The sequence below is a fragment of the Lycorma delicatula genome, chromosome 7 (assembly GCF_047948215.1).
Source record: "Lycorma delicatula isolate Av1 chromosome 7, ASM4794821v1, whole genome shotgun sequence".
In the NCBI taxonomy this organism is placed as follows: Eukaryota; Metazoa; Arthropoda; class Insecta; order Hemiptera; family Fulgoridae; genus Lycorma; species Lycorma delicatula.
The window spans coordinates 45,556,494-45,565,278 of record NC_134461.1 but is presented as its reverse complement, the minus strand read 5'-3'; the positions used below and the strand labels follow the sequence as shown (position 1 = coordinate 45,565,278).

At 32.1% G+C, this 8,785-nt stretch overlaps 1 long non-coding RNA gene across 1 annotated transcript in view; it reads right to left on the bottom strand.

Annotated features, from left to right (window-relative positions):
* Positions 1–8,785, bottom strand: part of LOC142328113 (uncharacterized) — a 33,671-nt gene that overhangs the window by 13,487 nt on the left and 11,399 nt on the right. The window lies entirely within an intron of this gene.

Genomic DNA, 8,785 nt, shown 5'->3' with positions numbered 1-8,785 from the left:
TTTAATGCTAGATTTCTATTTTCAGTGATTTGATGCCTGGAGAACTAAACAAGTAATCTTTACAGTAATTTCTGTTATTATATTTTGTACATATTTTTTTTACGTTTTGTTTCCTCTAGTTATAAAAGATCTCAAAAATATCCAATGTATTTAAATATTATATATATATATATATTAAATTTGATGTTTTCATAAATTAGTGTTTGTTTAAATAATATATCTACAGTAGAATACTTTTCAATAACACAATAAACATGGATTTTTGTAATAGAATTATAAAATCAATTGGTAAAAGTATTTATACTAATGAAGCCTTATACAGAGAAAATAATATTTGTAACACCATGAAGTAACACTTTACCACTTTGAATTGTTGAAAGATTGTAGTAAACAAGCAGTGAAGTCAATGAAGTTTCCAAGTGGTATATTTTGTTAACAAACAAAATGATGATGTATAAACATTGTAAAACAATGTTTACAGCTGGCAGCAAATGAATAGCATTATGAAATACTCATGGTTTATGTCACATACACTGCCACTTTACACATCTCAGCTTAGTTTACAATCTGTGAATATTAATATGTTATGGCCATTGGAGGAGACCCTCATCTGATGTAGATGTTAATCTTTTTAAAAAACAAATCATTCCTTAGCATTTTGAGAATTCATATACGAGGTGCTACCCAAAAGTTCTGAGAATTTTACCATAAAAATAAAATAGCTTACCATAACTTATAATTTCCACTGTCTCCTTCAAAGTAATCCCCTTGGGCATTGATACAGTGATCCCAGCTTTTTTCCCATGTTTCTGTGCATCCCTGGAAGTCTGCAGGTGTAAGAGTTCAAAGCAGGTTCTTCGTGAATCTCCTCAATTGTGTTAAAACAACGGCCTTTCAATTGAAATTTAATTTTCGGAAAGAGAAAAAAGTCGCACAGGGCAAGATCAGGTGAATAGGGTGGGTGGGGAATCACTACCGTCTTTTTGGAAGTCAAGAAATTCCAAACTGCTAGCAATCTATGCGCAAGCGCGTTGTCATGGTGCAGAACCCAGCTGTTGTTACCCCACAGATCTGAACATTTGTGCCTAATGCTTTCACGTAACCGTTTCAAAACTTCACAATAGAGCATCTCATTGACAGTTTGACCAAGAGGAACAAATTCCTTAAGGATAATGCCTTTGATATCGAAAAAAATAATCGTCATGGACTTCACATTGCTGCGAACTTGGCGCGCTTTTATTTGGCCACAGTGAACTTGGTGCCTTCCACTGCGACGACTGCTGCTTAGTTTCAGGGTCATACCCGTACACCCATGTCTCATTACCAGTTATGATGTTGGAGATGAAGTTAGGATCATCTCTTGCTGAATTTTTCAATTCACTACAGACAGCTACACGATTTTGTTTCTGGTCGCTGTTTATCAGTCATGGTACGAATTTTGCAGCAATGCGTCTCATGTTCAAATTGTCCAACAAGATGCGTTGCACAGACCCAATGATATTTGTATGATTGCACAAACATCATGGATTGTTTGTCTACGATTTGCAACAGTAGCCTCTCGCACTTTTGCGATGTTTTCCGGTGTTGCGCTTGTTGATGGTCTTCTTGAACGCTCATCGTCATTGACTGTCGTTCGTCCATCTTTGAATGCTTTGTACCACAAAAAAGTTTTACTTTTACTCATAGCATTGTCACCAAATTCTTCCACAAGCATGCGATGGGTTTCTACACCAGTTTTTTTTTTAAGCATGAAGCAAAATTTGATGCAGATTCTTTACTCTTTAAAATCTGCCATTTAGAACTTCGCCGAAGCAGTAAGACACAACATTACAACTGCACGAAAGTCAACAATGGAGCCTCTCACTATCACAGCTGTAAGAATACTGATTCAGAAAGAGTACTGTTAGCCACATCTAGCAGCAGCAGGTTGTACCAGCAATGGTTCACACGCGAAATTCAAATTCTGCGAACTTTTGGGTAGCACCTCTTACACCAATAAAATTGTTTAAGTTATGTGTCATACTCAGTTAAAACAGATTAAACTTGTAATAAAAACAAATAACAGTATTGAAATAAGCCAACCAAACTATATGCATAATGTAATAGAAATAACAACATACAAAAATATCTGATGAAAGTATGGGACTCATGGCATAAATAAAATGAAATATATGCTGTTAAGAAAACAAAAAAAACAAACAAACAAAAGGTATGTAGTAAATACAAACTAAATACAAACCAATAAAGCAGCAAAAAATTAACTGAATATAATTTACAGATGTTGGGATGTTACAAAATTATTACTTCAACTTTAATATTTTTTCATCTATTTTATAGAAAATAGTATTAATGAAGAAATAAACCTTGTATTAAAAATTTGTACCAAAAATTCAGGTCTGTTTTTTTTAAGTCACAAAGGTTTTTGTTAATTCCAATTTTTGTTTACTATAAAAATTAAAATTATTCTTAAATACTTGTTTGTAGTAAATTCAACATGAAGAAAATTATTGGGTAATAATGTTATTTGGTATATTACATCTAATAAAAATTTCATTGGTGGGTCCTTGTAAATTAAAGTAAGAATGTATACCCAAAACACTATATTATCTATATGGATGATTTGAAAATGTATTATGTGTTGTGTATTATTTTAATAATGATAAATTTTATTTTATATATTTATATTGTGTGTGTGTAGAGAAAAAGAGGGAGTGATGAATTCACTTGTTTAAATATTTTTGTGTGAAAAATGAAGAAAATTGACTAATTTTGCTGGTGAAAGAAAGTATGGGACTCATGGCATAAGTAAAATGAAGTAGGTGCTATTAAGCATGTGCTACATTCTAAATTGCAGTAAGAAAAAAAAACAAAGGCTAAGTAGTAATAATACATACAACAAACTCAGTATGCATGTACATAAATAAATTTTAGTTTTGTAACTAGAAAACTCAGTTTGAAGAACTTATACATATACCTTTTTTTTTTTTTTTTGTCTTCAGTCATTTGACTGGTTTGATGCAGCTCTCCAAGATTCCCTATCTAGTGCTAGTCGTTTCATTTCAGTATACCCTCTACATCCTACATCCCTAACAATTTGTTTTACATATTCCAAACGTGGCCTGCCTACACAATTTTTTCCTTCTACCTGTCCTTCCAATATTAAAGCGACTATTTCAGGATGCCTTAGTATGGGGCCTATAAGTCTGTCTCTTCTTTTTAATATATTTTTCCAAATGCTTCTTTCTTCATCTATTTGCCGCAGTACCTCGTCATTTGTCACTTTATCCACCCATCTGATTTTTAACATTCTCCTATAGCACCACATTTCAAAAGCTTCTAATCTTTTCTTCTCAGTTACTCCGATTGTCCAAGTTTTACTTCCATATAAAGCGACACTCCAAACATATACTTTCAAAAATCTTTTCCTGACATTTAAATTAATTTTTGATGTAAACAAATTATATTTCTTACTGAAGGCTCGTTTCGCTTGTGCTATTCGGCATTTTATATCGCTCTTGCTTCATCCATCTTTAGTAATTCTACTTCCCAAATAACAAAATTCTTCTACCTCCATAATCTTTTCTCCTCCTATTTTCACATTCAGTGGTCCATCTTTGTTATTTCTACTACATTTCATTACTTTTGTTTTGTTCTTGTTTATTTTCATGCGATAGTTCTTGCGTAGGACTTCATCTATGCCGTTCATTGTTTCTTCTAAATCCTTTTTATTCTCGGCTAGAATTACTATATCATCAGCAAATCGTAGCATCTTTATCTTTTCACCTTGTACTGTTACTCCGAATCTAAATTGTTCTTTAACATCATTAACTGCTAGTTCCATGTAAAGATTAAAAAGTAACGGAGATAGAGAACATCCTTGTCGGACTCCCTTTCTTATTATGGCTTCTTTCTTATGTTCTTCAATTGCTACTGTTGCTGTTTGGTTCCTGTACATGTTAGCAATTGTTCTTCTATCTCTGTATTTGAACCCTAATTTTTTTTAAATGCTGAACATTTTATTCCAGTCTACGTTATCGAATGCCTTTTCTAGGTCTATAAACGCCAAGTATGTTGGTTTGTTTTTCTTTAATCTTCCTTCTACTATTAATCTGAGGCCTAAAATTGCTTCCCTTGTCCCTATAGTTTTCCTGAAACCAAATTGGTCTTCTCTTAACACTTCCTCCACTCTCCTCTCAATTCTTCTGTATAGAATTCTAGTTAAGATTTTTGATGCATGACTAGTTAAACTAATTGTTCTGTATTCTTCACATTTATCTGCCCCTGATTTCTTTGGTATCATTACCATAACACTTTTTTTGAAGTCTGACGGAAATTCCCCTTTTTCATAAATATTACACACCAGTTTGTATAATCTATCAATCGCCTCCTCCCCTGCACTGCGCAGTAATTCTACAGGTATTCCATCTGTTCCAGGAGCCTTTCTGCCATTTAAATCTTTTAATGCTCTCTTAAATTCAGATCTCAGTATTGTTTCTCCCATTTCATCCTCCTTAACTTCCTCTTCTTCCTCTATAAAACCATTTTCTAATTCATTTCCTCCGTATAACTCTTCAATATATTCCACCCATCTATCGACTTTACCTTTCGTATTATATATATTGGTGTACCATCATTGTTTAACACATTATTAGATTTTAATTTATGTACCCCAAAATTTTCCTTAACTTTCCTGTATGCTCCGTCTCTTTTACCAATGTTCATTTCTCTTTCCACTTCTGAACACTTTTCTTTAATCTACTCTTCTTTCGCCAGTTTGCACTTCCTGTTTATAGCATTTCTTAATTGCCGATAGTTCCTTTTACTTTCTTCATCACTAGCATTCTTATATTTTCTACGTTCATCCATCAGCTGCAATATATCGTCCGAAACCCAAGGTTTTCTACCAGTTCTCTTTATTCCGCCCAAGTTTGCTTCTGCTGATTTAAGAATTTCCTTTTTAACATTCTCCCATTCTTCTTCTACATTTTCTACCTTATCTTTTTTACTCAGACCTCTTGCGATGTCCTCCTCAAAAATCTTCTTTACCTCCTCTTCCTCAAGCTTCTCTAAATTCCACCGATTCATCTGACACCTTTTCTTCAGGTTTTTAAACCCCAATCTACATTTCATTATCACCAAATTATGGTCGCTATCAATGTCTGCTCCAGGGTAAGTTTTGCAGTCCACGAGTTGATTTCTAAATCTTTGCTTAACCATGATATAATCTATCTGATACCTTGCAGTATCGCCTGGCTTTTTCCAAGTGTATATTCTTCTATTGTGATTTTTAAATTGGGTGTTGGCAATTACTAAATTATACTTTGTGCAAAACTCTATAAGTCGGTCCCCTCTTTCATTCCTTTTGCCCAGCCCGTATTCACCCACTATATTTCCTTCCTTGCCTTTTCCAATGCTTGCATTCCAATCTCCAACTATTATTAAATTTTCATCTCCTTTTACGTGTTTAATTGCTTCATCAATCTCTTCGTATACACATTCTACCTCATCATCATCATGGGCGCTTGTAGGCATATAGACGTTAACAATCGTTGTCGGTTTAGGTTTTGAATTTATCCTTATTACAATGACTCTATCGCTATGCGTCTTGAAATACTCCACTCTCCTCCCTATTTTCTTGTTCATCACGAAACCTACTCCTGCCTGCCCATTATTTGACGCTGAGTTAATTACTCAAAAGTCGCCTTCCTCTTCCCACCGAACCTCACTAATTCCTACTATATCCACGTTTACCCTATCCATTTCCCTTTTTAAATTCTCTAGCCTACCAACCTTTTTTAAGCTTCTAACATTCCACGCTCCGACTCGTAGAATGTTATTTTTTACTTTTCTGGTGACCCCTTCCTTAGTAGTCCCCACCCGGAGATCCGAACGGGGGACTATTTTACCTCCGGAATATTTTACCAAGGAAGGCGCCTCCATTATTGCTTTTGAAAATGCAGAGAGCCACATTTTCTTGGAAAAAAAAACAGCTGTAGTTTTCCATTGCTTTCAGCTGCGCAGTACTCAGAGGACTGAGTGATGTTGATATGGCCGTTTAAGTCATTGTGACTCACGCCCCTAACAACTACTGAAAGAGCTGCTGCCCTCTTTCAGGAATCATTCCTTAGTCTGGCTCTCAACAGATACCTCTCCGATATGGTTGCACCTTCGGTCCAGCTACTCTGTATCCCTGAGCACTCAAGCCCCCTCACCAACGGCAAGGTCTCATGATTCATAGAGGAGACTGCTGTTATTAAGTTGTATCTTTTTGTTTGAATTCATTTTATTTTTCCTGTAAGTATTGTTATTTTGTTAACTGTTATAATTGCTGGTCATGGTCTTTTTGTTACTATGTGTAGCGAGTGATTTTGTTTCATATGGGATTTCTCTAGAGTATAATGCTACTAGGGTTGAGAATCCATATGCTTGAATAATTGAGATTGATGAATCAAATACTGTTAGTATGATTTTGATTGGCAAAATTAGTATAATTGATTTTGTTGAGCATGTGTTTCCTAATAAGGTTATTAATAGATGTCCTGCAATTATATTTGCGGTTAATCATACTGATAATGAGATTGGTTGGGTGATATTTCCTGTTGTTGCGATAATGATTATTGTTATAATTATAATTAGAGTCCCTTTTGGTAGGAGATGTTTAAATATTTCATTTGTAAAAAATTTGTTCATCCATATTCTGTGGTATTAGTAATTTTAGTAGTGCAATTGAGATTGAGGTTGATAAGTGTCTCATTAAGTGATTGATGTAGATACATATGAAAATAATCCTATTGTGTTTCTTATTATAATAAATATAAATAATGAAATTGATAGAAGTAGGATTTCTTTATGGTGGGTTATTGATTTAAATTCGTGTTAGTTTCTTCTGTTATTTTTATTATGTTTATTTGAGATTTTCTTACTCAAAATCATTTTGGTATAATGATTATTGGTGTAATTGTAATAATTCAGTTTATTTGTATTAATTTTGTTGTTGGGTCAAATGTTGAAAATAGTCTTATCATTTTCAAATTATTATTTTTTTCCTTTTTTCTTTATTTCTGTTGTAAACAATAAGTTTGTTATAATTATGAAGATTGTAATTGTTGTTACTAGTATCGTTTCATTTAATTGGTGATATTTGTGGAATTCTTCCTTTTCAGTCACTTAATGGGTTTTTTATTTCTTTTATTTATTTATAATTTTTATTCATTTAATGAATGATTTTATGTTAACTCTTTCTATGGTGATTCGTATGAATCTGTGATTTATACCACAGATTTCCGAGCTTTTTCTGAAGAATAATGCTGGTTTGTTGATTATTATTCTAATTTGGTTTAATCATCCTGGGATTGCATCTATTTTAACTCCTATTGATGGGATTGTTCATGAGTGAATTACATCTGATGATAAAACAATAATTTTCAGTTGAGTAAGGAATGGTACTGTTACTCAAATAGTCAAAATGATAATTTTTTGGGGTTAATTATGTATGATTCAAATTTTTTTTTTTTTTTTTTTTTTTTTTTTTTTTTTTTTTTTTTTAGTCTGAGTATACATAAGATCAGCATCATTGATGTCCAATTATTTCAATAGTAACTGATGGATTAATAATTTCTTCTATTATATACAAAAAGTTTAGAGTAATTGGTGGTAATGCAGTTTAGATTGTTTCTGTAATTCGTCTTTCTGTTAATATATTATTTGATATTTTATTTTTTAGTAATATTATAATTGCTACCATTGTTGTGATTGATAGTAGAATTATTATTTTTTGGTCAATAAATATTAATAATTGTTCTATTGTTGGTCTTGCTCTATTATATTTAGTTTTTGTAATGAGGCTATTTCTAAGAAAATCTTTAAAAATTATTGATGAATTTTAAATTCATGACAATTTTCTGCCACATTTAGAATTTTGTTGTTGTGGGTAATTCATTATATGAGATTTGTGGTGGTGGTGTAATTGAAAATCGTTGAATTGATGATGATTGATTATTTTTAAAAATTGTAATTCATTAAAATATTAATGTTTCTCATATAATAAATATAAATATTATAATTCTAATTATTGAAATGATTGATCCTATTGATGAAATTGAGTTTCATAGTATGCAAGTGTCTGGGTAGTCTGAGTATTGTTGTGGTATTCCTGCTAGACCTAAGAACTGTTGTGGGAAAAATTTTAAGTTTAAATTTAAGTAATTAAATTAATTTAATTAAGTAAATATAATTGAAAATTGAATTTTTAGTCATTTTTTATTTATTGTTGTTACTGTTATTAAACGGATGAGTGAATGATTCTTGCTATAATTGCAAATACTGCTCCTATAGGTAATACATAATGGAAGTGAGCAACTTCCATTATGATGTGAACTACATCAATCGATGAGTTGGCTAAAATTACTCCTGTTAATCCTCCTATTGTAAATAGAAATACAAATCCTATTTTTTTTTTGCTATACCTTGTATTGCTATTCATCTAAATATTCTAATTCCTGTTGGTACTGCAATAATTATTGTTGCTGAATTGAAGTATGTTTGTGTATCAATATCTGTTCCTACTGTAAATATATAGTGGGCTCATGCAATGAATTCTGGATTTCAATTGCTAGATGGCATAAATTATATGTAGATGTCCAAATTTTATAATTTTTACTCTTTCATTTGTAATAATATTTGAGATTAATCCAAATCCTGATGAGGATCAAAATATATACTTCTGGATGACCAAAAAATCAGAATAGGTGTTGATAAAGAATTTGATTTCCTCTTCCTATTGAGT